Source organism: Moschus berezovskii, chromosome 19 (genome assembly GCF_049115385.1).
Source record: "Moschus berezovskii isolate FMDL1 chromosome 19, NW_MosBer_1.0, whole genome shotgun sequence".
NCBI classification, from domain to species: Eukaryota; Metazoa; Chordata; class Mammalia; order Artiodactyla; family Moschidae; genus Moschus; species Moschus berezovskii.
In genome coordinates this window covers 63,121,147-63,148,733 of record NC_142478.1, presented here as the reverse complement: position 1 = coordinate 63,148,733, position 27,587 = coordinate 63,121,147, and the positions used below count along the sequence as shown (strand labels likewise).

Here is a 27,587-nt window from a genome sequence, read left to right as displayed (position 1 = left end):
GGATTCATCTTTTGGGGACTGGTTTATTTCACTTAGTGTAATGTCCTTCAGGTTCATCCATGTTTCCCTTTAAGGGAAAGGATTTCCTTCTTCCTTTTTTAAGGCTAGATAATATTTCATTGTATGTATATAGCACATTTTCTTTATGCTAAATTCCCTTTTGATTCCTGAAAGTTGATCAAAAATAGGAAAGTAACTGGGAGACCTGGTAGAGTGAGTTTGAGACCCTAATCAAGCAGAATTCACATCTTAGCTTCCTACTAATCTTGGGGAAGTGACTTAATCTACATCATATATTTCCATTACTTTTTTGTGTGTGTTGATAACATTTAAGATCTATACTCTTGACAACTTTCAAGTATTGGGTTGGCCAAAAATTTCATTTGGGTTTTTCCATAGCATTTTACATCTTACAGAAAAGCCCAAATGAACATTTTGGCCAACCCAATATACAGTCCAGGATTATGAACTATAACCACTTTGTTGCACATTAGATCCCAAGAACTTATTCATATTATAACTAGAGGTTTGTGCCCTTAGAATACATTTTTAAAAATAATTTTATTTATTTCTTTATTTTTGACTGTGCTGGGTCTTTGTTGTTGCCCTAACTTTTCTCTAGTTGCAGAGAGTAGGGGCTACTCTCTAGTTGCGGTGCCTAGGGCACAAGCTCTAGGGCACTTGGGTCTCAGGAGTTGTGGCACGTGGGCTCAGCTGTTGCAGCTCCCGGGCTCTAGAGCACAGGCTTAATAGTTGTGGAGCATGGGATTAGTTGCTCCTTGGCATGTGGGATCCTCCCTGACCAGGAATTGAATCCATGTCCCCAGCATTGGCAGGCGGATTCTTTACTAACTGCTAAGTCACTTCAGTCGTTTCTGACTCTGTGTGACCCCATAGACGGAAGCCCACCAGGGATTCTCCAGGCAAGAACACTGGAGTGGGTTGCCATTTCCTTCTCCAATGTGTGAAAGTGAAAAGTGAAAGTGAAGTCGCTCAGTCGTTTCCGACCCTTAGCGACCCCACGGACTGCAGCCTACCAGGCTCCTCCATCCATGGGATTTTCTAGGCAAGAGTACTGGAGTGGCTTGCCATTGCCTTCTCTACTGAGCCACCAGGAAAGCCCCAGAATAATTTTGAAGACTTTCTTAGAAACTTGTAACCAAGTCTAACCAAATCTCCCCACCTCTCACCGCCACTGTGTTTTGCACACAATAACTCTGATATGCACTGCACTTTGCACAATAGAAAGAAATTTGTACCTTTACTCTCTTATGTCAGACTCACAGTGACTCTGCAATATAGAAATGAATGATTAACGCCATTCTCAGATATAGAAAGTGAAGCTCAGAGAGGTTGAGTGACTGGCTTAAGGTCACATAGCTGGTAAACCTTATTCCCCACAGCAGTAATATTACTCCCAACCCTAAACTGTCGCTCTGCCTTCCTAGCCTGGTCTCAGCATCCCACAGTCGTCATAAGCTTGCCGATGCGTGTCTTACAGTCCTGTTGATAGAGACAGTCATTTTTTTATTCGTGCATATTTCCCTATCAGTTGAAAAGTTAGCAATGTGAATAAAGTGATGGTTAAGTTCAGGCTACAGTCCACAGGGTCGTAGAGAGTCGGGTATGACGGAAGCGACCTAGCATGCACGCACTCACAGGTTGGTTTTATCAGTAAGTATACCCTTAGGTCACTTAGATGCCAGGCTGTCAGGAAAAGCTAGCCAGGTCTCTGCAAGCTCAACGATCCCACTGTTGATGGTTTCCTTATGTATCACCCAAGCATGGCAAATGCAGTTACCCAATGACATCTGCGCCCAAACTTGAACTTATTTACAGTAACTCCACCTGCTTCTCCAGTAAGGAGGTCCTGCGTAATTGAGTGGACCGGGCGGGAATTAGATCTGGGTCCATGATCTATACAGCCTGCCCATAGCTTAATCTATGTCAATTATTTCCACTGATCGCTGTTCTGTAGCAAAATTGAACCATGTGGCTTTTGGAAGGCCAAGAGAAGGGGCAGCAGCCAATACATTCAGAAGAGGGTCCTCAGGATAGCACGACTCGTCAGTTCTAAGACGAGAATAGCTTTGGGAGTGGGCTTGGCTATTTTTTTCCCATAAACTCCAAAAGCTCTTTTCCCGGCACCCTGGGCATCTTCTTCTCCAGGAAGCTTTTCCTTCCCCTCCTAACAGTATCCACCCTGTTTTGAGATATTCTTTACTTGTCTGTCTCTCTGACTGGCATTTCCTGGACATCAGGATTGTGTCTTGTTTATTTCTGTATCGCTAGTATGTCATCCAGTGCTGGGCACATGGCAGACACAGAGGGATTGCTAAATTGTTGAACTGGAGGTAACGGGAAAAAAAAAGAAAGGAGAAGAATGTCTCACTCCACCCTAAGGCTCCGTGGCCTTCCTCCCCATAGGCTACCTCTTCCTTCTCACTAATGTCAGCGGAGGGTAAAGCATGGTTTGTTGTAAATAATGCGTTTGGCATTCTGGAATTGAGACAGGATGTGAGAGTAACCTGAAATGGCTCGAAATAAACTTCTTTTTAAAAAATTGAAGTATAATTGATTTGCAAAGTTGAGTTACAGGTGAGTGGCAGAGTGATTCACTTATGCATATATATATCTATTCTTTTTCAGATTCTTTTCCACTATAGGCTAGTATATTAAATATAATTCCCCATGCTGTACAGTAGGGCCTTGTTTATCTCTTTTATATATAGTGGTGTGTATCTGTTAATCCCCAATTGCAAATTTATCCCTCCCCTCTACAAATTCTCAACTAGTATCCAAAGCTTTCTTTTCTTTTCTTTCTTTCTCCTCCCTCCCCTTCCCTCCTTTCCTCTCTCTCTTTCTCTAGGACCCTGAATATTACATTTGATCATATTTTTCTTTTGAAGGGTCCCCTTGTATAATTAACACATAGAAGGTTCTGAGAAGCCCTATCATAATAAAGAAACTAGAATCATTTTCTTCAACTCAATATTTTACTGATTATTTTGACCCTGGGACCATTTTTTTTTTTATAGTCCCTTCCTCCTCCCTCGACAAAGTTCCTCTAGAAGTGTTCCCTCACACTCCTTCTTTTATGGTGGAGGGTTGTACGTCAGGCCGGATGAGGGGGGATTGATTTCTTTGGAGACCTTTATTGTAATAGTATCTTATAATATTACATTATTGTAAACATGTAGTTGACAATTCATCCCTGGGTTCTTTCATTCACGTATTCTCAGACTCATGCTGTATTTTTCATGACTGTTTTGGGCAGCAAGTGGCAGAAACCCAACTAAAGAAGAGGAAAAAAAGGGAACTTCCCCGGCAGTCCAGCAGTTAGGCTTCCATGCTTCCACTGCAGGGGGCCTGGGTTCAATTCATGTGGGAGTATGTGCTGCCCCACTAACCCCGCCCCCCCAAAAAAAGAAGGAAAAAGAACCAAAATTAATTTGTTGGATCATCTGACTGTGAAGTTCAGAGATGGACCTGGTTTTAGGACTATAAAGACTCTATGAATTGCCCTTTCTCTCTTTTTATTTTTTTCTTTCTTTCCATTTTTAGCTCCATTTCTCCTTCTATTTATACTGGTCTCATTTTCTTCTACAGCAACTGAATTTCCTTCTTTGGTGAGGGAGTGGAGAAGGAGAGGTGTGGTCAGAGGCAGTTTCAAGCTGATATTATCCTAACTTGGTCACTCCAGAGTGAAAAGCTCTTTTTTTCTCTAGTATCTTTGTAAAAACTCCAGGCAAGGAATATGGTTGGTTGGTTTGTGTTTACCCCTCCTCCTTTTTATGCCACTCATTCTGGTCATTGGGATGAGAGTCTACGATACCCAGTTTGAGTGGCATGCCTACACCTGTGGACAGGAGGCTGGGATAGTTTGTGATTTTCAGCCCATCAAAACCTCACAGAATGGGTTCCTCAAAGAAACAGAGAATGTTGTTTCTAGAAGACAGCTGGATGTGGAGTACCAGGTAGACAGAAATAAGATTCCATTATACCTTCTTCTACTATCACCTTGTAATCTTGGACTTTTGTTTAGCAGCCATTCAAGAATTCATATTATATGCAAGATGGCAGAGATAATCATTTGGTCCCTAGAGGGGCCATACTAAATTAGGGTGTCTCATTTGGGGGGCATGAAATGAACCAATATTACTTACATCCGAAGATTAACTATCTCATAGAATTGAGGCCTGTTAGGAGAAGGGAGAACGTTAAGTATGTTACAACCTAACCCTTTTTGGAAATGCTCTTCAGGTTAGTGCAACAGTTTACCACCTTGGGGGTGCCCAATATGGGTTTTCAGCTACTTATCATTCCCACAATCCCCTCCCCTGAAGATTGAATGACCTTCTTCCGTGGTGGTACCTACCTGGACAGCTACATTAATCAGGGTTCTTTGGGGTCTGAGGAATCTATGCTCACTCAAATAGATCCGAGTTAAAAGGATTTTTATTGTAAGCTTATTCTCAATAATAGGGAATATTATTATCATTATTGATAACAGACTATAATACAAGAAGGAAAAGGGTACTTTGAGGGATCTGGAGCTGAGAACTGGGAAGTAAAGGCCATCATTCCTCCTCCTGCGGGGGCGGGTGACCCTGTGGTCCCTCTCATCTTTGCTCCCTTTTGGAGTCTTCTCCATTCTCATTTAAAAATAAAAATAAATTGTTTTTTCATTCTTTTTCGATTTTTTCCCCTATTTAGATTATTATATGTTGAGCAGAATTCCCTGTGCTCTACAGTAGGTCCTTGTTGGTTAACTGTTTTAAATACACACTGCTGGTGGCTCAGATAGTAAATATCTGCCTGCAATGTGGAGACCTGGTTTCGATCCTTGGGTTGGGAGGATCCCTGGAGGAGGGCATGGTAACCTACTCCAGTATTCTTGCCTGGAGAATCCCCAAGGACAGAGGAGTCTGGCGGGCTGCAGTCCATGGGGTCTGAGTCAGACATGACTGAGTGACTAAGTAGGAGCAGGAGGAACATATTTAAGAGAGATAACACATTCTCCTTCTTGCCCCGACCTGTCACTGCTGGGGGTGGCTAGGCCTATGGCTTCATCACTCCCGTCATGACCTCTCTACTCCTGGTGACCCCCATCAACTAGCAGGTTGGTTTACTGATTCTAAATTCTTGGAGCAGGATTTATGGCTGAATCATGTCTTGGTGGACAGAGCCTTATCTAACAGCATATGGATGGTCTCCTGTAGATCAGGTTACCTCCTCTGGACCAGCCTGGGGCTGGGAGCACCAGACCCACAGGCTTCTCACTGAGGGCTCTGGACCAGGATACATCTCCAGCCTCTTTCTTACCCCAGACAATTCGAGTAAGACACTGGGCTAGTGTGACCCACATTTTTAATAAAATAAAGACACCATGGCAACCAAAAATATCTTTAGACATTGTCAAGTATCCTCCGGAGAACTAAATTATCTTCCCCAGTTGAGAAACCACGTCCTAGAGTAAGAAGATGACAAAATAGGTGCTGACTCAGTTTCGGCCGAGACCACAGATTTCAAAGGACCTCCGTGTTTCAAAGCAAAATGCTAAATCACCTTAGCGAGATTTTCAAAAGAAGTATCTAAAAACCAAATGATTGTCCCAGTGGCGTAAACCCATGGATGCTTCAGGGCGAGCCTCCTTCACCCCCACTTCCAGCCCAAGTCTTGACTTCTCTGATTTCTCCTTCCCACTCGTTCTTGGCCTGTTCAGGAAGGGGATGGCAGTGTCCGTGGTCCACTCATTTATCATCTTAGTCATTTTGTTTTTCACTCCACAGGCTACCCTGTCCCTATCTAATCAGGGGGCTGCTTCCTGTTTTTGTTCACTGCCATTCGTCCTGCGGGAGCGATTTTTATCATCAAACAATATGAAAATAGAATGCTAGGAATTGGCACCCCTCTCCTGTTGGGAGGCCATGGGCCTGGCCAGTTGGCTTGGGCAGAAGATACGGAAACAGCAGGAGACCCAGCCATGTATTGTGTGCGGGACAAATACCAAAGCATGCCTCTAGTTCCCTTCACATGCAGGCCCCTCAAAAAAAGAAAAATAATGATGCAATTTGTTTAAACCTAAAGACATGTATTTACAAGCACTTCATGATCCTTCTTCCTGGGGAGCGGGGGGCAGTTTTCATAGTTTGATGAATGGGTTCCTTCTGCCATCCGGAATGTGCACAAAGTGGGCATTCCCATTCAAGGGTGGGTCTTAGCTTCCTCCCTGGTCAATGTCTGCCGCCGGGAAGGAGCCATGGTTCTCAGTGCTGTGGGAGAATGGCAGCATATGGGTGAGATATCGGGGTGAATATCAATGACATGATGTTCTCAAAAAAGCAGGTTTCTCTATAGGTTCATCAGTTTTTGCCATTGGATGAACTTAGGGGACTCATGATCTGCCTGGTGGGAGGAAAGGTGAAGTGTTGGGCGTGGGCTCATGGGTCAAGCACCTACAGGGTGCCCAACATCAGTTGTTATTTTTGTTTAGTTCCTCAGTTGTGTCTGACTTTTTGCATCCCCATGGACTCTACCCCACCAGGCTCCTTCCTCTGTCCATGGGATTCTCCAGGCAAGAATATTGGAATGAGTTGCGTTTTCTGCTCCAGGGGATCTTCCTGACCCAGGGATCAAACTCGTGTCTCCTGCTTGGCAGGAGGATTCTTTACTGCTGAGCCACCAGGGCGGCCCACCGTGTATCAATAAAGCTGCTTCAAGGGAAGAGCAAGAATCAGAAGATCAAGAAGGAGAAAGCATGGTCACTATGTTCCTTTAAAAAAGGTTACCACTTCCTTAAAATAATCAGCCACATTTCTATTTCTTTTGCACATTCATTGATAAACCCTGCTTCTTCTCCTCTTTTTTTTCCCATTAAAAAAAAAAAAAGACCCGAATTCAACACCCCAACGATCCCATTAATTATACATCATTACAAATCTGACCTGTGGTTGTAAATATGTGGCTTGCATGCCTTTATTCTCCGTCCCAGACCCACAGCAGACATTGCTGATCAATCATGACATTCTTTCTCCCATTTGTTGCTGTGGCTTTAGAATCATTCCTAGAACATCCTTCCAAAGTAAAAAACATCCCCTCCTATCCCTCTTGGAAGATCCCTTTCCTCCAGAAACTATCATAAGCTCAACAGGCAGCAAATCGGTTGAACTGATTCACGCACATGCCAACAGCTCTTAACCTTTTCCTCTCTGGTGGCTTAGTCAGGAAAGAATCCACCTGCAATGCAGGAGACCCAGGTTCAGTCCTGGGTTAGGAAGATCCTCCGGAAAAGGAAATGGCAACCCATTTCAGTATTCTTGCCTGGGAAGTCCCATGGACCGAGGACAGAGGAACCTAGTGGGCTACAGTCCCTGGGGTCACGAGAGTTGGACATGACTCAGCCGCTGAGCCACCAGAGTTGCCAAATAAAATACAGGACACTCAGTGCAACTAGAATTTCAGATAAATATCTAAGAACTTTTACTTTAAGTATATCCTCACGTATTGCACAGGACGTTCTTATACTTAAAAATAGTTATTGTTCTTCTGAAATTCAGATTTTCCTGGGAGTCCTATATTTTTAATTGTGAAATCCATGTCCACTACCTAACACCCACTTCTAGAAACAGAGTTGGAAGGCTCTAACCTGTATAAATCTGTAAGGTCATCATTTCAGGCCCGAACCAAGAAGAGGTGAGACTTACAATAGTAGACCTTGGGAGGGGAACTGCTTTGCCGCCAGCTATGGTGGGAGGTGAGAGTCTTCTTTGTCTTGATATTACACTCCATCTTCCTACTCAGCCTATAAAACAAATAGTGGATACTGAGACATATTGGGCTCACAAAACTCAGTAGTTTTGCACAGTTAGACCCTTCGGCATTGCCTTGGGAGTGGGAGTTGGCTAGACAACCTGATTCTAGCCAACCAAGGCTCCCCGGAACCGGTTGTTTTTGATGATGTGGAGTTTTAGCTCGAGGGCATAGTGGGAAGGATCAGAGAGGAGAAACAGAGGCAGAGTCCCTGAGGGATCTGATTTCTGTGCAGGATTTAAGATGTTGAAAGCCAGGATTAAAACACTCCACCGTGGCTTCATTGGCTATATTCACAGCACTTTCTCCGACAGAGCTGGTCTTCACCGAGCACATCCAGGCATGGCCTCCCTACTTGTTTCCAGCAGGCAGACATTTCAATGGAGTCACCACGCTCTGCAAGATGTGACCTATTTTATGGACCACCCTTGATTTCAAAGGGTGCCAAGGTGGCAGATGGGCACGGAGAGTTGAGAACAAGTTTTCTGCCTCACCAGTAGTCCCCCAATTTTCTGCACATTTGAGTCACGTGCAGAGATTTTACCAGTCCTGCTGTCCTGATGTCATGGCTCAGACCCATCAGATCAGAAGGTCTGGGGATGGGGACCAGGCATTGTTAGATGATCTCCAGGAGATTCCCATGTGCAGCCACGTTTGCGAACCACCAGTCTATGCTCAATGTGCTTCTCCTGCTCCAGCCAATGAGATCTCAGCTAGACATCCATGGATCTGACGGGGCGGGTGGCGGTGGCGGTGGCGGGGGGATATGGAAAGTCACCCTGCCTTGTCCGTCCAGGGGGAGGAAGAGGGAGGGGGGTCCCCTCAGGATAGAGTGGCGTTGTTTTGTATCAGTTTCTGGCTTTCTAGCTTGGCTGGGTTGGCAGAACAAAGAAGGCTTCATGCGGGACAAAAGCACACTGTTTCTCCTAATGAGGAACAGTTGAGAGGCCTGGTGACAGCGCCCCATCAGTGAGGGACAGAGGGCGGCAGAAGAGAGAGGCTGTCGGGCCGCCTAATGAAGACCAGTTGAGAGGTGCCGGGCAGACACCAGACGCAGCTTTCTTTGTGAGGCCCCAACACTCACCCCCCAACCTCCCCTGTCTCAAGAGGCTTGGCCCTGCTTCCAGAGACAGAGACAGCCTTAGATTCATCTGTCACGGTGACGGGTCCTGACCTCATGACCTCTTGAGCCGTGCCCTCCGGCCCCTGGATTTGACCTTTCCAAAGAGCCCCCGGTCCTCAGCCAGAAGGTCCCTATTGACTACCTGCTAGTGGCCACCTGCTGAAGCAGCCCCTGAGAAATGAAAGCCAGCAAATGGTCCACCCGGGACCCTTTGAGGCTTTGCTGGGTGGAGTGCTGTGTGCGGAGCCCCTGAACCAATCTCTCTAATTGTGTTGCAAGATGCCTTTCTACTTCTTTTTAAGGGCTTGGAGCTTTGTTGAACTTGGGGGCTTGTAAAGAACAGCACCGTGAGACCGAGAAAGAGACAGAGTTGTTGGGAGGAACTCTGAAGTCCTCCTGCTTGCCTGAGGGTCTGGGTGGGAAGAGGGAAGCAAGTGCAGGCAGGTGATCTGGAAGGATGTTCCTCTCACAGGGCACTGGCTTCTAGAAACACAGCCACTCCGCAGTCTTTATTGGAACAGTGTGCATCACTCCATAAACAGGCTGGTGTTTATCCAGACCCTTGAGTCCTTCCCTCAGTCATTGTAGAGATTGTCCCACATGGAACTGCCATTTTTTTTTTTTTTTTGTGGTTAAGATGGTCAAACATTGGCAATTTCATAGCATTTAAGCTAATGAGGGGGCTTCCTTGATAGCTCAGCTGGTAAAGAATCCACCTGCAATGCAGGAGACCTGGGTTCGATTTCTGGGTTGGGAAGATCCCCTGGAGAAGGGAAAGACCCACTCCAGTATTCTGGCCTGGAGAATTCCATGGACTTCCATGGGGTCACAAAGAGTCAGACACAACTGAGCAATTTTCAGTTTCAAGCTAATGAATGAAATTGGATAAATTGGATCTTCTCTAAAAAAAGAAGTGATGATATAACAGTTACCTATTACCCCCCATGATTATATTCTTTGCAACCAAAGATGGAGAAGCTGTATACAGTTAGTGAAAACAAGACCAGGAGCTGACTGTGGCTCAGATCATGAACTCCTTATTGCGAAGTTCAGACTTAAATTGAAGAAAGTAGGGAAAACCACTAGACCATTCAGATATGACCTCAATCAAATCCCTTATGATTATACAGTGGAAGTGAGAAATAGATTTAAGGGACTAGATCTGATTGATAGAGTGCCTGATGAACTCTGGACGGAGGTTCGTGACATTGTACAGGAGACAGGGACCAAGACCATCCCCATGGAAAAGAAATGCAAAAGAGCGAAATGGCTGTCTGAGGAGGCCTTACAAATAGCTGTGAAAAGAAGAGAGGCGAAAAGCAAAAGAGAAAAGGAAAGATATAAGCATCTGAATGCAGAGTTCCAAAGAATAGCAAGGAGAGATAAGAAAGCCTTCCTCAGTGATCAATGCAAAGAAATAGAGGAAAACAACAGAATAGGAAAAACAAGAGATCTCTTCCAGAAAATTAGAGATTCCAAGGGAACATTTCATGCAAAGATGGGCTCGATAAAGGACAGAAATGGTATGGACCTAACAGAAGCAGAAGATATTAAGAAGAGGTGGCAGGAATACACAGAAGAACTGTACAAAAAAGATCTTCACGACCAAGATAGTCACGATAACGTGATCACTGACCTAGAGCCAGACATCTTGGAATGTGAAGTCAAGTGGGCCTTAGAAAGCATCACTACGAACAAAACTAGTGGAGGTGATGGAATTCCAGTTGAGCTATTTCAAGTCTTGAAAGATGATGCTGTGAAAGTGCTGCACTCAATATGCCAGCAGATTTGGAAAACTCAGCATTGGCCACAGGACTGGAAGAAGTCAGTCTTCATTCCAATCCCAAAGAAAGGCAATGCCAAAGAATGCTCAAACTACCGCACAACTGCACTCATCTCACACGCTAGTAAAGTCATGCTCAAAATTCTCCAAGCCAGGCTTCAGCAGTATGTAAACTGTGAACTCCCAGATGTTCAAGCAGGTTTTAGAAAAGGCAGAGGCACCAGAGATCAAATTGCCAACATCCGCTGGATCATGGAGAAAGCAAGAGAGTTTCAGAAAAACATCTATTTCTGCTTTATTGACTATGCCAAAGCCTTTGACTGTGTCGATCACAATAAACTGTGGAACATTCTGAAAGAGATGGGAATCCCAGACCACCTGACCTGCCTCTTGAGAAACCTGTATGCAGGTCAGGAAGCAACTGTTAGAACTGGACATGGAACAACAGACTGGTTCCAAATAGGAAAAGGTGTACGTCAAGGTTGTATATTGTCACCTTGCTTATTTAACTTCTATGCAGAGTACATCATGAGGAACGCTGGGCTGGAAGAAGCACAAGCTGGAATCAAGATTGCCGGGAGAAATATCAATAACCTCAGATATGCAGATGACACTACCCTTATGGCAGAAAGTGAAGAGGAACTCAAAAGCCTCTTGATGAAAGTGAAAGAGGAGAGTGAAAAGGTTGGCTTGAAGCTCAACATTCAGAAAACTAAGATCATGGCATCTGGTCCCATCACTTCATGGGAAATAGATGGAAAAACAGTGGAAACAGTGTCAGACTTTGTTTTTTTGGGCTCCAAAATCACTGCAGATGCTGATTGCAGCCATGAAATTAAAAGACGCTTGCTCCTTGGAAGGAAAGTTATGACCAACCTTGATAGTATATTAAAAAGCAGAGACATTACTTTGCCAACCAAGGTCCGTCTAGTCAAGGCAATGGTTTTTCCCGTGGTCATGTATGGATGTGAGAGTTGGACTGTGAAGAAGGCTGACCGCCGAAGAATCGATGCTTTTGAACTGTGGTGTTGGAGAAGACTCTTGAGAGTCCCTTATACTGCAAGGAGATCCAACCAGTCCATTCTAGAGGAGATCAATCCTGGATGTTCATTGGAGGGACTGATGCTAAAGCTGAAACTGCAATACTTTGGCCACCTCATGCGACGAGTTGACTCACTGGAAAAGACTCTGATGCTGGGAAAGGTTGGGGGCGGGAGGAGAAGGGGACGACGGAGAATGAGATGGCTGGATGGCATCACCGACTCTGTGGACATGAGTTTGAGTGAACTCCGGGAGTTGGTGATGGACAGGGAGGCCTGGCGTGCTGTGATTCATGGGGTCGCGGAGAGTCGGACACGACTGAGCGACTGAACTGAACTGAACTGATTACCCCCCAAATTAGAGGCTTAAAAGGGCAAACATTTATCATCTGAGAGTTTCTGTCAGTTAGGACTTTGGGTTGCTTAGCTGGGTGAGTCTGGCTCAAGTTCTCTTTCGGGGGTGTTGTCAAGATGTCAGCTGGGGCTGCAGTTTCATGTGAAGGCTTGACTATGGTCAGAGGAGCCACTTCCAAGATGGTTCATTCACATGGCTGTTGGCAGGAGTTTTCTTGCCACAAGTGGACCCCTCCACGGAGCTGCTTGAGTATCTTCATAACATGGCAGCTGGCTTCCTTCCAAATGAATGATCCGAGAGACAGTGTGATGAGGAAGCAGTATGACCTTGTCTAGCTTTGGAAGTCACCCTCTGATGCTTCCACAATATCCTATTGGTTATGAAAGCCAGCCATATTCAACAGAGAAGGGGAGCATACAAGTATGTGAATGGCAAAGGCCAAGAGTCTTGGGGGCCCATCTTGGAGGTTGGCTATCACAGAGGGACCTTGTTTCCTACCTTCCTCTGCAATGTAATGATTTACTGCTCCCCTGGTCACTTCCTGTCCCCACTTCCTGATGCATCTTCACGGTATTTGAAGGTTTAATCTCTCTGTCAGCTCTCTTCCTGCCTCCACTATGCTAAATGGGAGTCTGGGTTACCCAAGAGCTTTTAAAACTTGTAGCTGGAGAAGTAGCAGGAATAGACAGGGTTGGCAAGCATGGACATCCTTTTCTGTTCAGCTGCCAGGATTTTTGTGCCCAAATCCTCTTTTAAGAGAATTTCAAATCTGACAAAGAGGAGGATTGGTATGGCATTTATTGTGTGATTAATTTATCAAATATAGTTAAGCCTCCCAAGAAACTCTAGCTTACACATTTTCCCACCAGCAGGCACAGAACAAGGTAGTGAAAGACACTAATATTTATTGGGTGTTTACTCTGTGCTGGACCCTTGACTGAAGGCTTTGCCTGCCTTATCTCATTTAGTTCTCATCATAACCCTGGACTGTCGTCAGTACTATTATCTTAGTTTATAGAAAATGAGATTCAGAAAAGTTGGACTTGTCCACTGTCACATGGCTGTTTGGAGCGGTAGGATCTGAAAGCCCGTGCATGACTTTGGAGTCTGAGCTTAGAACCGTGATAATGAACCAGTTTGAATGAAGGGGCGGGAGGCTGAATTGGATGACCCTTCACATCCATTCCATACTATGACTCAGTGATTTCAGACTTTGGTTCCTGCTGTGTCATGGCAGATGAGCTTCTCCAGATGAGCTGACTCTGAGATGGAGATTAGCATGCAGGAAGTTTATTAAGGAGACAACTTGGGGCCAATAACTGTAAAGGGAGGGTAGGAAACCAAGATTAGGTGGAGGAAGAAATTGAGCTTTGACATGAGCCCAGGAAGGGCCTCAGCCAGCCCACAGGGCATCTGGAGCTCAGATGGGTCCTTCACAGATGTCCCAGGTTGGGGTGAGGAGTCTGGTCTCTTATACCCTGATGTTAGTTACCTAGTGTGGGCTCTAGACCCTCTTCCATCTTGGAAATATCCAAAGAGGGCTGACTGCAGAGGACCATCTTTCAGCATCACTCCCAAGCAACAGTGACAATAAAATCCTTCCTTTATGAAGGGGGATCTAGGGGCTATGTCCCAGTGTTTGGTGTCAGTTTCTAGTATAACTAAGAAAGTTCAAGTGAATAGAGCCAGATTCACAGATGCACATACAGGCACATACATATACACACATGCACTTGTAACGGGCAATTCTAGGCAGCAGTAAAAAATAAATTCAGCTATAAGAACTCATTTGTGTGTTCAGAAGAAAGGGCAACATACATTTGAGAGCTTTGCAAGAATTTCTGTCCTTTGCAGTGTCCCACTATCTGTGTTAAATCCATCCACTTCTGCCCTTAGCATAGATATACCCAGTCACCAAACAAAATATCTGTGTACAACACTGCTATGTTTAAAATGGATACCCAACAAGGTCCTACTGAGTAGCACAGGGAACTCTGCTCAATGTTATATGGCAGCCTGGATGGGAGGGGAGTTTGGGGGAGAATGGATAGATGTACATGTATGGCTGAGTTTCTTCACTGTTCACCTGCAACTATCACAACATTGTTAATTGGTTAAACCTCAAAGAAAATAAAAAGTTAAAAAAAAGAATATATACATGGTACATAATGCAGCAACATATATGAAACACACACCTACTTACAGACACAATTTATTCACACACTACACTAACAAGTACCTGCAATATCCACACATGTGTTTGTAGATATTCACAGCATGTATATGCCCATTCAGGGCTTCCCAAGAGGCTCAGTGGGTAAAGAATCCGCCTGCAATGCAGGAGATGCAGGAGATATGGGTTCAGTCCTTGGGTCAGGAAGATCCCCTGGAGGAGGGCATGGCAATCCACTCCAGTATTCTTGCCTGGAGAATCCTGTGGACAGAGGAGCCTGGAGGGCTATTGTCCATAAAGTTGCAAAGAGTCTGACACGACTGAAATGACTGAGTGTGCCTGCACATATGCCCATTTAAACACAATACACAGCTGCATGCCCCCAACAAACATACAGATGGTGGGGTTGGTCTGAAGTCAGTGAGAAATAGCTCTTAAAGATGAAATTATCTTTTTATAAAAATAAGAATATAGTTGATTTACAATGTTGTATTCGTTTTAGGTGTATAACAAAGTGATTCAGTTATACATATATATAGTTATACATATACATATGTAAATATGTATATATATTCTTTTTCAGATTCTTTTCCCTTGTAGGTTATCACAAGACATTGAGTGCAGTTCCCTGTGCTTATCTATTTTACACATAGTAGTATGTATATGTTAATCCCAAACTCTTATCCAAAATTATCTTTGACAAATTGATTAAATTACCACATTTTGAGAGACACAGGGGAACTAGATCAGTTTGGGGAACAACAGAAGCACATTTCACACCTGAAGCCCTCCCTGGGTGATAAGATGTTCATGGAGTAAAATGGGCGCATAGAGTTCAGTTTGTATTATTTACTTTATCCCTGTATGTCTCTGTGTCGTCTCTCTCCTTTCCCTTATGTCTCATCCTCTCTCTCAGTAGTTGAATTAGTGTCAGATGAGGATGAGATGGCTAGATAGCATCACTGATTCAATGGCCATGAACTTGAGCAAACTCTGGGAGATAGTGGGGGACAGAGGAGCCTGGTGTATTGCAGTCCATGGGGTTGCAAAGAGTCGGACATGACTGAGCAACTGAACAACAACAAAATAGACACATGATGTTTCTGCACAACATCATGTTATCTACACACACACACACACCAGCGATGGAAGAGAATTCCAGTAAAGACGGAAAGTCAAGAATTCCTGCCTTTCTGAGCCCACACTAGCGAATCAGTGGAGAAGCACCCATAGCTGTGGACCAAAGGTCTGCCGTTGTCCTCATCACCTTCGTATCAGGGTGCTGTGTCTACCAGCCTCACTGTCAAAAAGAGGGCAACGTGGAAAGAGATGACTAGACAGGTCTGGCAAAGGTCTCTGGAGTGATTGGCAGTCGGTCTCTTATCACGGGAGCAAACACTTTGTAAGTTTGGAGGGCCCCCATCAGATCTTGTAAGGTTACCTCTCACCATCACCCATACTTGGAACAGAGCTTTCTCTTTCTGTTCTTTTCCTTAAGCAGTCCACTCCTTCTCTCCCTTTCCCACTGCCCTGAACCTTCTCTCTCTCTGCCTGTTCGCCTTACATTGCTTTGAACTGACCATTCCTGTTCCCACCTGTCCGAGATCAACCCTCTTCTCTCTGGAAGACCCATCCTGATGGTGGGCTGCCCATCTGTGAGTTCACCCTTCGTTTCTCATCCAAGGTTTCCTTCTGTTCCCAAGTCCCATTTCAGCATCCCCCTTCTGCATTCCCACAGCCCATAACTCTCAGGCCAGGGGATTAACGTGGTGATTTATCTGCAAAATTCCTTGAGTGAGAGAAGAGGAGGGAGGAAAGCCCAGAGAGACCTTTGTCCCTGAATATTGAGTGGCGATTCTGTACATTTAGCAAATGATAAAATAAGCTCTGGGGGTCTGGAATGGGGGGAGGTGACTGGATGGTTTGAGTCCAGTTAGAGGGTATTGTCAGTCTGGAAAGTTCCAAGATTTCCTCTCCATCCTCTGCCCAACCTGTATGTATAGCCTGGTCTGTTTTTGTTAGCAACGTAACTTTCAGATATACATCCCCCTTCTGCATTCTTATATCCCATAACTCTCAGGCCAACTCATCTACCTTCTTTCAAGATCCCTCAGCCCCATGGAAATACCTGGTGGTTCCATTAGTAACCACTTGACCATACTTATAAACAGTCATGGACAAAAAGACCAAATAAACTGTCTTCTTGTATCACTGATCAAGGAAGGGGTAAGGAAAAAAATAGGAAGAAGGGATAGAAACAGAAAGTGTGATTGGGACTTCCTTGGTTATCCAGGAGTTAAGAATCCATCTTCCAATGCAGAGGACGAGGGTTCAATCCCTGGTCAGGGAACAAAGACCCCACATACCATGGAGCAACTAAACCTGCATGCCACAACTAAGACCCAGTTCAGCCCCAACTAAAATAAAAAATATATATATTCTTTAAAGTGTGATCAAAGTCTCTTTCCCACCCAGCTTTGGCCGTGATGGTTGCCATTTGTGATGAATATCCCTAAAGATTTCCACAAGGATAACTCCATTCACTACCTGCTGTTGGTCCTGCCGTAGGTGCCTTTTCTACTTGTTGGGAAGTGCTAATGCAGCAGCATACCTTCTCTTCTGGCTGTCTTAGGATCCCATGCCATCTGTAAGTCAACCAGCCTAGACCAGAGGCATAGTTTGTTGATGTAACATAAAAAAAAAGGAGCCCAAAGAATGTTTCCTTTTTATTTCTCTTTAGTTCTTCTCTTAATAATGGCATTTCAAGGATGGAGGAGGTGGCAATGCCCCTAAGATATGGTAAAAATGCATAGGGAATGCTTGGAGGGAGATTGTGGCACCTGAATTGTGTGGTTCCTGTATTAATGTATATGTAGAGAATCTAGAAAAATGGTACAGATGAACCTATTTGTAGGGAAGGAACAGAGATGCAGACAAAGAGAACTGAAGTGTGGACATCGGGAGGGGACAGGAGGGTGGGGTGAACCAGGAGAATAGGATTGACATATATTTACACACTACCATGTGTAAACTAGACAGCTAGTGGGAACTTGCTGTAGTGCGGGGAGCTTAGCTTGGTGCTCTGTGATGGCCTAGAGGGGTGGGGTGGGGAAGGGTGGGAGGGAGGCTTATGAGGGAGGGGTTATATGTATACATATAGCTGATTCACTTCATTGTACAGTAGAAACTAACACAATATTGTAAGGCAACTATACCCCAATTAAAAAAAATAACAAATGTACCAACATTGGTTTCTTACCTTGTGATAAAGGTACCAAGGTTGAGTTAGGTGACAACAGTAGGGGAAACTGGTGAGGGGGACATAGAGAATGCTCTGCATTATCTTTTCAACTTTTCTGTAAATCTAAAATGATTATAAAATGTAAAATGTAACATAAAAGCATTTGCGTGCATTGGTATCAATAAAAAAAGGCACCACATAGAGACCCGGAGAAGGCAATGGCAAGCCACTCCAGTACTCTTGCCTGGAAAATCCCATGGACAGAGGAGCCTGATGGGCTGCAGTCCATGGGGTTGCTGCTAGTCGGACACCACTGAGCGACTTCACTTTCACTTTTCACTTTCACACATTGGAGAAGGAAATGGCAACCCACTCCAGTGTTCTTGCCTGGAGAATCCCAGGGATGGGGGAGCCTGGTGGACTTCCGTCTATGGGGTCGCACAGAGTTGGACACGACTGAAGTGACTTAGCAGCAGCAGCAGCAAGAAAAGGTAAAGATCCCCTAGCGAAGGGAATGGCTCCCACTCTAGTATTCTTGCCTGGAGAATTCCATGGACAGAGGAGCCTGGTGGGACTACAGTCCATGGGATTGCAAAGAGTCAGACAGGACTGAGTGACTCACACACACACAAACACACAAGAAAAGGTAAAGTGGATTTATTGGGAGGAGGGCTGAGACTGCCCAAATCACCTGTGAGAACAGGGTTATTCTGTTACTGCTGTCATCTATCCAGAGGCTGGGGAGCTGGGGAGGCTGAGACAATGAAAGAGTACAAATAAACATGTGAGAGCAGAGAAATTGGTAAGGTGGTGATGGAAACACCCTCTCCCTCCCCCAGGCATCTTTGCTTCCTTCCAGCTGTTGGCTAAAAAAGACTTGAGGGTGACATTCTATATTGAAGCTCAGCGTTCACTAAAGAGTCCTTGCCCCAGCTATTCAAATCCCCCACGGTTTACCCCTCTCACCACTTAAAGCACTCCCCCAGTGCCCTTATTGCTTCTTTTTTCAAAAGGGTGTCAACAGCCATTGGAGATCAATACACATTAGTCCATCTGTTTTCACTTTGAGGCGCTACATTCAGCATATGTCTTGCAGTTCTTCTGATTGATTACTTTGAGCACCTCCATATTGCTTCTGAGTCAGAGTTCATTCTCTTGCCTTTTCTGCAGTCGAAATTTCATTTGTAACCCACCAAATTTTTCATCAGATTTCTGGTAGAACACTGCTTTTCTTTGATGTTGCCCAGAACAGAGAAGAAGGTAGCATGCTCCAATCTTAAAAGCTCAAACCAGGAATATGTTCCGTGGTCCGTGACTTGGTTCAGCCTTTTGGGTACCACTAGTGGAGCCTGGTGGGCTGCCATCTATGGGGTCGCACAGAGTTGGACACGACTGAAGCGACTTAGCAGCAGCAGCAGCAACAGCAGGATCATAAAGTCCATCCCAATGTACATCCATTTATTCACACGAGTCTGCAGAGCTGTTTTACTTTTTCAAACCAGATGCTAAAGCAACTAGCTGCATTTGGAAAATGAACTTGTGTATAATGAAATCGGAAGGAGACTAATTCAGGTGTGGCCCCAACCCCCATCCTGGGCCAATGCATTACTAGTTTTGTTTCTTTTTTTTTTTTTTTGCCTCATAGCATATGTGATGTTTGTTCCCTGACCAGGGATCAAACCCAGGGCCATTGGATTGGAAGCACGGTCTCTAACTTTAGTCTTCACTGGACCAGCAGAGAAGTCCCACGTTGTGAGTTATAGACGAGCCAACTCTGGAGGGCACCAGCAACTGTGTTCTGATAAATGATATTTTAAATAGAAAATATAACAGCATTTGTAATAGGGACTGTCTCTTAGTGCTCTAGCCAATAATTCCTCACATCTGATATGAGGTCAGATGACTGGGAACTGGGATATTTCCATGGTTGAGGTTATGAATGCAAAAGTACAAATTACTGAAGGCTGACCAAAACCACATCATGAAACCCCTAATTACCCATGTCCACTGAGAGAGGCATTTTAGCACAGATAATACAAAAATGAGTACCCAAGGTGTCATTTATCTTTGGTTTTGGATTATGTGCAATGACTGCTTATTTTTGCATCAGATTTTCCGTATTCAGTATTGTTATGATTATCATTATTAATTTTACATAAAATCATAATATTTCAGAATTGCAGAGCTGGAAAGAATTTGGGGATTTGATAGTTTCAGGATTTTCAGACTGTGTTCAGTGAGGGTCCAGAGTTCTGGAGAGGATCCCTGGGAAGTAAGGGGAGGGAAAACAGGATGCAGGTCTCCCACAGATCACAAAACTGAGTCCCACAGAAAGGGTGAGAACTTTCTAGCTGATTGGTGCTGGAGTTGCCCAGACCTGTGATCTTCTCTCACTGCAAAGAGAGAAATTCTTTTTTTATTCATCTTTCGGATTTGGCTTATTAAAATAATGTTCATCAAGTTGTTCTTATTGGTTAATAAGAATTTGTTTTTCTTTTTACACAAGTAGCTCTTTTTAGCATTATTATATTTTACTTAAAATTTTTTTTTTTGGCCACACCATGCAGCATATGGGATCTTAGTTCCCTGAACAGGGATCAAACCTGTGCCCCCTGCATTGGAAGCCTGGAGTCTTAACCACTGGACCACCAAGAAAGCCCAGGAGAAAAGTGGATTTAAGGCAGGAACCGAGGAAAAAAGAAGGAAACGAATACGTATTTTCTTCCTTATATCAGACCCTTTAGATAATTCATTTCCTTAAATCTTTGAAACAATCCAGCGATTCTGGGATTATCACCTGCCTGCATGTTATAGATAGGAACAGTGGAACTTCAAGAAATGACAGAGTTTCTTGCCTAACGTAGAATAATCTGACAGTGTCAGAGAGTGGATGTCATGGTGCTTGTGCCAACTCAAGAGTCTGATCTTCCCGAGAGGGAACATGAAGAAAAAGAACAGCCCAGAGAGGTGGCTCAATCCAATCCAGTGACAATGGTGGCACATGAAAGTCCAGGATGGATCTGTCAGCTGTGGCTCTGTGAGCGTCTTGGTAAACAGAATGCACTGGCTGCCCAAAGTGGTTTCCTTTGCTTTCCTTGTCTTTTCTTTTTTTTCAAGATTTTTTTTTTTTTTTTGGATGTGGGCAATTTTAAAAGTCTTTATTGAATTTGTTGCTTTTTCTTTCTTTTTTAAAAAATGTTTTGGCTTAATGGCTGCAGGGCAGGTGGAATCTTAGCTCCCAGACCAGGGATTGAAGCAGTATCCCCTGCCCTGGAAGGTGAAGCCTTATAATCCCTGGACCGCCAGACAGGTCCCTTGCTCATCTTCTTTACAGACCAACAGAGCCCCCAGCAGAGATAAAACTCGCTATGTACCAACCCTAAATTTACCCAGCTAAGGAGCATCCAAAGACTAGTAAATTTCCTATCTCCCAATTTGGCTGGGAATGTTTTTCTTAGATAATCACCCTATTTTTTTTTTTTTCACTTCTTTTTCTTTTTCTCCCCTTGTAGCCCTTGGCATACTTCCATGCCACCCAGAGAATACAATAGAAGCGATATAAGATTTTCCCCTGAAGCCAAATTCCTTGGGTGTTAAAGTTGCATTGTTTTAAAAAGGTTGATGATGGCTTAGCCTCAGAAAAATGAATAGGACACTATTCTTTGCTTCTTGCTGGGGAGGCGCCTGTGGGGTGGTGTCACCTGTCACTGGGAGACACAGAAAGTCACGTTGTTACTCTTTGAATGGCATCTCTGTAAGAGTCACTGACCTTGTTTTTGAGGTCCTGCCTCTTGTCTAGCAGGTTGCAGCCTTTTTTTTTTTTTTCTTAAAGGCTCTGTTCCAGATTTCCTTTGTGAATGCCACCTTCTGAGATTTGGGTATCTAAGAGACCTCTTTCTAGTGGCTTCCATGATTTCATCTTTCTGCCAGTTTCTCCTAAGAAAATGAGCTTCACCTAGTAGAATGATTTCTGATTCTGCCTAGCAGCTTTCACAGAAACAGGTGGCAGAGTGGATGAGGACACATCTTTTCTCTTTTCACCTGGATCAGAAATTTGGGGCTAAGGAAACCATGAACTTTTTGGTTTATCTGTTACCTTCTGTGAACTCTCAGTAAATGAGAACTAGCGTTATACAAACCAAGAAAATGATGTTGATTGTGAAGAATCTGATAAAGTTTTTTTAAAAGCACTACTGCTCAACAAAAGGCCAGAATTAAAATTGTGGAGGAGAAAATTCTATAATCCTCCCTGGTGATGCCCTTCGATTCATGTGTAATCCTCATAGGTATTTGGTCTTGAATATTACAGATATTTATGGATTACCTGGTACATGTTAGGGCTTCCGTGGTGGCCCATACAGTAAAGACTCTTCTTGCAACGTGGGAGACCCGGGTTTGATCCCTGGGTTGTGAAGATCCCCTGGAGAAGGGAATGGCTACCCACTCCAGTATTCTTGCCTGGAGAATTCCACGGACAGAGGAGCCTAGCGAGGTACATAGGATTGCAAAGAGTCAGACATGATTGAGTGACTAACACATACCCACTACATATTCGATTCAGTTAGTCACTCAGTTGTGTTTGACTCACTGCGACCCCATGGACTGCAGCACACCAGGCTTCCCTGTCCGTCACAACTCCAGCACTACTCACAGTAGCCAAGACATGGAAACAACCTAAATGTCCATCAGGTGAATGGGTAAAGAAGATGTGGTACATATATACAATGGAGTGCTCAGTTCAGTTCAGTCAGGTCTGACTCTTTGCGACCCCATGGACTGCAGCACACCAGGTTTCCCTGTCCATCAGCAACTCCCAGAGCTTGCTCAAACTCATGTCCATTGAGTTGGTGATGCCATCCAACCATCTCATCCTCTGTTGTCCACTTCTTCTCCTGCCTTCAATCTTTCCTAGCATCAGGGTCTTTTCAAATGAGTCAGTTCTTCGTATCAGGTGGCCAAAGTATTGGAGTTTCAGCTTCAACATCAGTCCTTCCAATGAATATTCAGGACTGATTTCCCTTAAGATTGACTGGTTTGATCTCCTTGCAGTCCAAGGGATGCTCAAGAGTCTTCTCCAACACCACAGTTTGAAAGCATCAGTTCTTCGGCGCTCAGCTTTCTTGATGGTCCAACTCTCACATCCATACATGACTACTGGAAAAACAATAGCTTTAAATAGATGGACCTTTTTCAGCAAAGTGATGTCTCTGCTTTTTAATATGCTGTCATAGCTTTTCTTTCAAGGAGCAAGCATCTTTTAATTTCATGGCTACAGTCACCATCTACAGTGATTTTGGAGCCCAAGAAAATAAAGTCTGTAACTGTTTCCATTGTTCGCTGTCTATTTGCCATGAAGTGACGGGACCAGATGCCATGATCTTAGGTTTTTTAATGTTGGGTTTTAAGCCAGCTTTTTCACTCTCCTCTTTCACTTTCATCAAGAGGCTCTTTAGTTCCTCTTCGCTTTCTGTCATAAGGGTGGTGTCATCTGCATATCTAAGGTTATTGATATTTCTCCTTGCAATCTTGATTCCAGCTCGTGCTTCATCCAGCTTGGCATTTCACATGATGTACCCAGGCCTGGCGTGCTGTGATTCATGGGGTCGCGGAGAGTCAGACAAGACTGAGCAACTGAACTGAACTGAACTGAACTGAACCCTGTGTATAAGTTAGATAAGCTGGGTTGCAATATACAGGCTTGATGTACTCCTTTCCCAATTTGGCACCAGCCCCTTGTTCCATGCCCGTTTTACTGTTACTTCTTAACTTGCATACAGATTTCACTACCTACTAGGCAGCGTGATAGAAGTACATGAGCAAACCATACAGACATTGTTTCTTAGGGAATTGGGAAGTTGACAGGTCATTGGGAAGGATAAACATCAAGAGAGTATTTAATAAATAGAGTCCAATGAAGAAGGGTGTATCATTGGAAGGGAGCTTGTAAGAGGGAGTCTTAACTTTGGGGATCAGGGAAAACGCCCTGTGTGAAGTAACTCCGAATTCCTCGGCACCATGTCCTATTTCTCCAGTCTGCTAGACCCAAGCTTAAGTGGTGTCATCTGAAAGTTTAATTCTCTAACCTAGAAGATTCCATGACCACGATAAACCCTGTTAGCTCCGGATCATCCATCATATCTTGACACTCAGAGGTGATGTCAAATCTCTGATAACAAATCTTCTTTGAAGTTTGCTTTCCATCCTAACATGATTGTTGAGTCTAGATGTATCCTTCTATTCTTTGTGCGAGTATTCAGTGATGGAGGGAGGCATGTGTCCTTTTTTTTTTTTCTGTAGAAAAAATCTCAGATCTTCATTACAAAATGATAGCTATGATGTAGCCTATTAACTACTCTGTCTCGTAGTAGGTTTAGGAGCTATTAGAATCTCTTAACAGTTTTCTCACATTTCTACAGACTTATGAGAAGAAAGGGAGAAGGAAATGGCAACGCACTCCAGTATTCTTGCCTGGAGAATCCCAGGGATGGGGGAGCCTGGTGGGCTGCCATCTATGGGGTCGGACAGAGTCGGACACCACTGAAGTGACTTAGCAGTGGCAGCAGCAGCAACATGAGAAGAAAAGATGGAGACTTTTATCATCACTGTTATCAAAAAAGAAAAATAAAAAGACTTAGCTCCTCATTCTCTAAAACATTTAAGAGTTTGAATAGTCATAATTAGGTTATTTTAAAACCAAGAATTAGTTGATTATGACCAAATGTGTCCCAGGTATCATATGACAAACATTTGTATCAAACATCGTATGTTTTTAGGAAAGGTGCCTCTTTGTTTTTATACTTTAATTCTTTAATTTGTGAAACCAGAAGGTGAACTAGAAGATAAACTCAAAGTTCATTTCTACTCCTAAAATTTGTAATTGATGTCTTAGACCTTAAAACATCTTATGATATTCAGATTTTATAAGGTCTAGCCCATGGTGCGGGGTTGGGCTTCCCTGGTAGCTCACTGATAAAAAATCCACCTGCAATGCAAGAGATCCTGGTTCCATTCCTGGGTCGGGAAGATCCCCTGGAGGAGGGCATAGCAACCCACTCCAGTATTCTTGCCTGGAGAATCCCCACGGACAGAAGAGCCTGGCAGGCTACAGTCCATGGGGTCACAGAGAGTCAAACTTGACTAACCACAGCACAGCACAGCCCATAAGGACTTCCAACATGGTCTTTGCTATCTAACACCAGTTAAAGCAACTGGGTGAACTTTGAAACATGACCCGAAATAGAGCTGCAGAGAAAATCCTTCAGCTCTGAGGTAGGTACCATCTTGTTTTCGAAGACTGGGGTAGTCTCTGATCATCTGGAGTGTGAGAATATTCTGGAAGCCAGTTTGAGAGATTGGCAAGGCGATGTAGAACAAGAGAGATGAGAATCTGCCAGTGAATGTGCAAATAATGGACTGATTATATCAATGAGTGGCGGGATGGATGAGGAAGTCTTCATCTCTGACCAGGGGGGTGATTCAACCTCCCAAGTGGACCTCAGTGAGGAAATCCATCTCTACTAAAATAGACTGAGTGCTGTAAATGGTAGAAGCTCTAGGTTCAAGTCCTGCACCCTCCTGCCATCTACACTTACTTGCTACATGGTTTTGATGGGTTTAAATAACCTCTTTGACCTTCAGATTATTCAACTGGTAAATTTTTTTTGGTGTGAGGATGCAATGAGATCCTACATTTATGAATTATTGGCTTATATGTAAGCGTGCAAGCTCCATCGTGTGCTACTCTTTGCAACCTTTTGGACTGTAGTCCACAAGGCTCCTCTGTCCATGGGATTTTCCAGGCAGGAATACTGGAATGTGTTGCCGTTTCCTCTTCCAGGGGATATTCCTGACCCAGGGATCAAATCCACGTCTCTTACATTGGCAGGCAGATTCTTGACCACTGAGCCACCAGGAAAGCCCTCACTGGCTCATAGGGCATGCTCAATAGGAGTGATGACTCTGATTAGAATAATGATTTCTTTACCCAATTCGCTGAAAAGCAGTTGGTCCCTTTGATAGTAAAAGTAACCAAGCAGCTAGTGTTTGCATTGCAGTCTATAATTTGGAGAGTTTTTCTCATGTCTCCCAACAGTGTTTTGCCTTTTCATTTCCTCCAATCTCTTCTTCACCTCTCTTTGGAACTTCCGCACATGCTGCTCCCTTCACCTGAGATACTCTTCCCTCAGTTCTTCTACACGGTATACTCCTATTTTTTATTTTATTTTTCAATTTTATTTTATGGCCACATCAGGCAGCATTCGGGATCTTAATTCCCTGACCAGGGATGGAACTTGGACTCCCTGCAATGGAAATGTGGAGTCTTAACCACTGGGCCACAGGGGAAGTCCCAGTATACTTCTACTTTTATTTTCAGGGTAAGTAGCTCTATCTTTCTCCAGGCTTCCTCTCCTGCCCTCCCCCATCGAGCCTAGATTGCCACGCTCACTGGTCTCCTGCACCCTATACTCACCCGTCCACGCGTGCTCAGTCGCTCAGTTGTGGCTTTTTGTGACCCCCATGGTCTGCAGCCCACCAGGCTCCTCTGTCCTGGATGTTATCCCAGGCAAGAATACTGGAGTGGGATGCCATGCCCTCCTCCAGGGGATCGTCCCCGACCCAGGAATTGAACCCACGTCTCCTGCATTGGTAGGTGGATTCTTTATTGTTGAGCCACCAGGGAAGCCCTCTATACTCACCCACCTCACTTCTCAACTGCCTCACTGTTGGATCCTCAGCACCCAGCCCAGTTTGGAAACAGTCCAGACTCTCAACACACATCTGCTGGTTGAATGAAGAGGGCGCAGATGAACAGGAGTTCTAGGCACCACAGCGAGAGTGTCGGGAAGCGATGACAAAATGGCGGCCGCAGATTGGTCAGACGGGGAGCCGAGACTGCCTGGCCTGCTGACTTCTGTCGTGTCAGCTCTCCGGTGGGCCCTCCAGTTAAGGCTCCACTGCAAATCCTGAGCTGTCTTGCCCTTGCAAGTGGAGCGAGTCCCCTGGCCCACCCAGAGGAGGCCAGCTTCCTCCAACTCTCTTTGTCTGCAGCCTCCCCCCGACCCCTTTCCATTCTGGGGCTCTGTCTGCTTGTGGAGTCAGGCGGGGACTGTCTGCACCTTCTGCGGAGACAGCAAGGGAACATGACGTTTCACTCTGGCCCCAGCCCCAAGCGTCATTGGTGTTGGCTGGCGATCAAAGCCGCTGTTCCATTTTTAACCTTCGTCAGGCCCCACCTCACCCTGAGCGTGTGTTCCCGACATTTCATTGTGTGCCAGGGGGATAAACAAAACCCACCCCCTGAGTCCAGGGGAGGATGCCTTCGGGGGAGCTCTGAACCCGGCCGAGGCAGATAAGTGACTTTTCCACCCGGAGCCCCCCTTGAGTGCTGTGGTTTTTCCTGAGCTTACATGACACCACAGTAAGGGAGATGGATGGCTTTATTTTTGTGCAGAACAAATCTACAGATGGTGACCCCCGACCAAAAAAAAAAAAAAAAAAAGCAGAGGCCGGGAGGAGGGTCAGAGAAGTCTATCTTAGATTTTCCTCTTTCTGTCTCCAGTCTCCGAACTCCCGTCTCCTGAGTCTCCTGTAAATGCCACCAGCGTCTCCATTGGTGATTATTGGGGATATTGACAAGAGATAATTTGATTTGATTTTCAAATGAATCCAGATACAAATGAATATATGTTTTTAGAATTTTCAAGCAATTAAGAATAAATAAGAGGAAGAAAGGGCTTCCTTGGTGCTCAGCAGTAAAGAAACTGCCTGCAAAGCAGGAGCCGCAGGAGACATGGGTTCGATCCCTGGATTGGAAAGATTTCCCCTGGAGGAGGACATGGCAACCCACTCCAGTATTCTGGCCTGGAGAATTCCACAGATGGAGGATCCTGGCGGGCTGCAGTCCACAGTGGGGTCACAAAGAATCAAATACAACTTAGCAGCCAAACAGCAAATAATACTCTACCATCTAGAACTATGGTATAAAAAGTAGAGTGCACACTATACATACAAACAGGATCAGACTCTTCACAGTGTTTCACAAACTGCTTCTTTCCACATC

At 44.6% G+C, this 27,587-nt stretch overlaps 1 long non-coding RNA gene across 2 annotated transcripts in view; it reads right to left on the bottom strand.

Moving 5' to 3' along the window:
- Nucleotides 1–26,597, bottom strand: part of LOC129542394 (uncharacterized) — a 66,185-nt gene extending 39,588 nt beyond the window's left edge. The window contains exons 1-3 of one of the 2 annotated variants that reach the window (XR_008683061.2): nucleotides 26,224–26,597; nucleotides 7,707–7,804; nucleotides 6,139–6,275 (exon numbers count right to left, since the gene is read on the bottom strand). This is a non-coding gene — a long non-coding RNA (uncharacterized LOC129542394). Of the gene's footprint in view, nucleotides 1–6,138; nucleotides 6,276–7,706; nucleotides 7,805–26,223 lie in introns of those variants that run through there. The other variant, XR_008683060.2, reaches the window with a different exon arrangement.
- Between the last annotated feature and the right edge of the window lie 990 nt (nucleotides 26,598–27,587).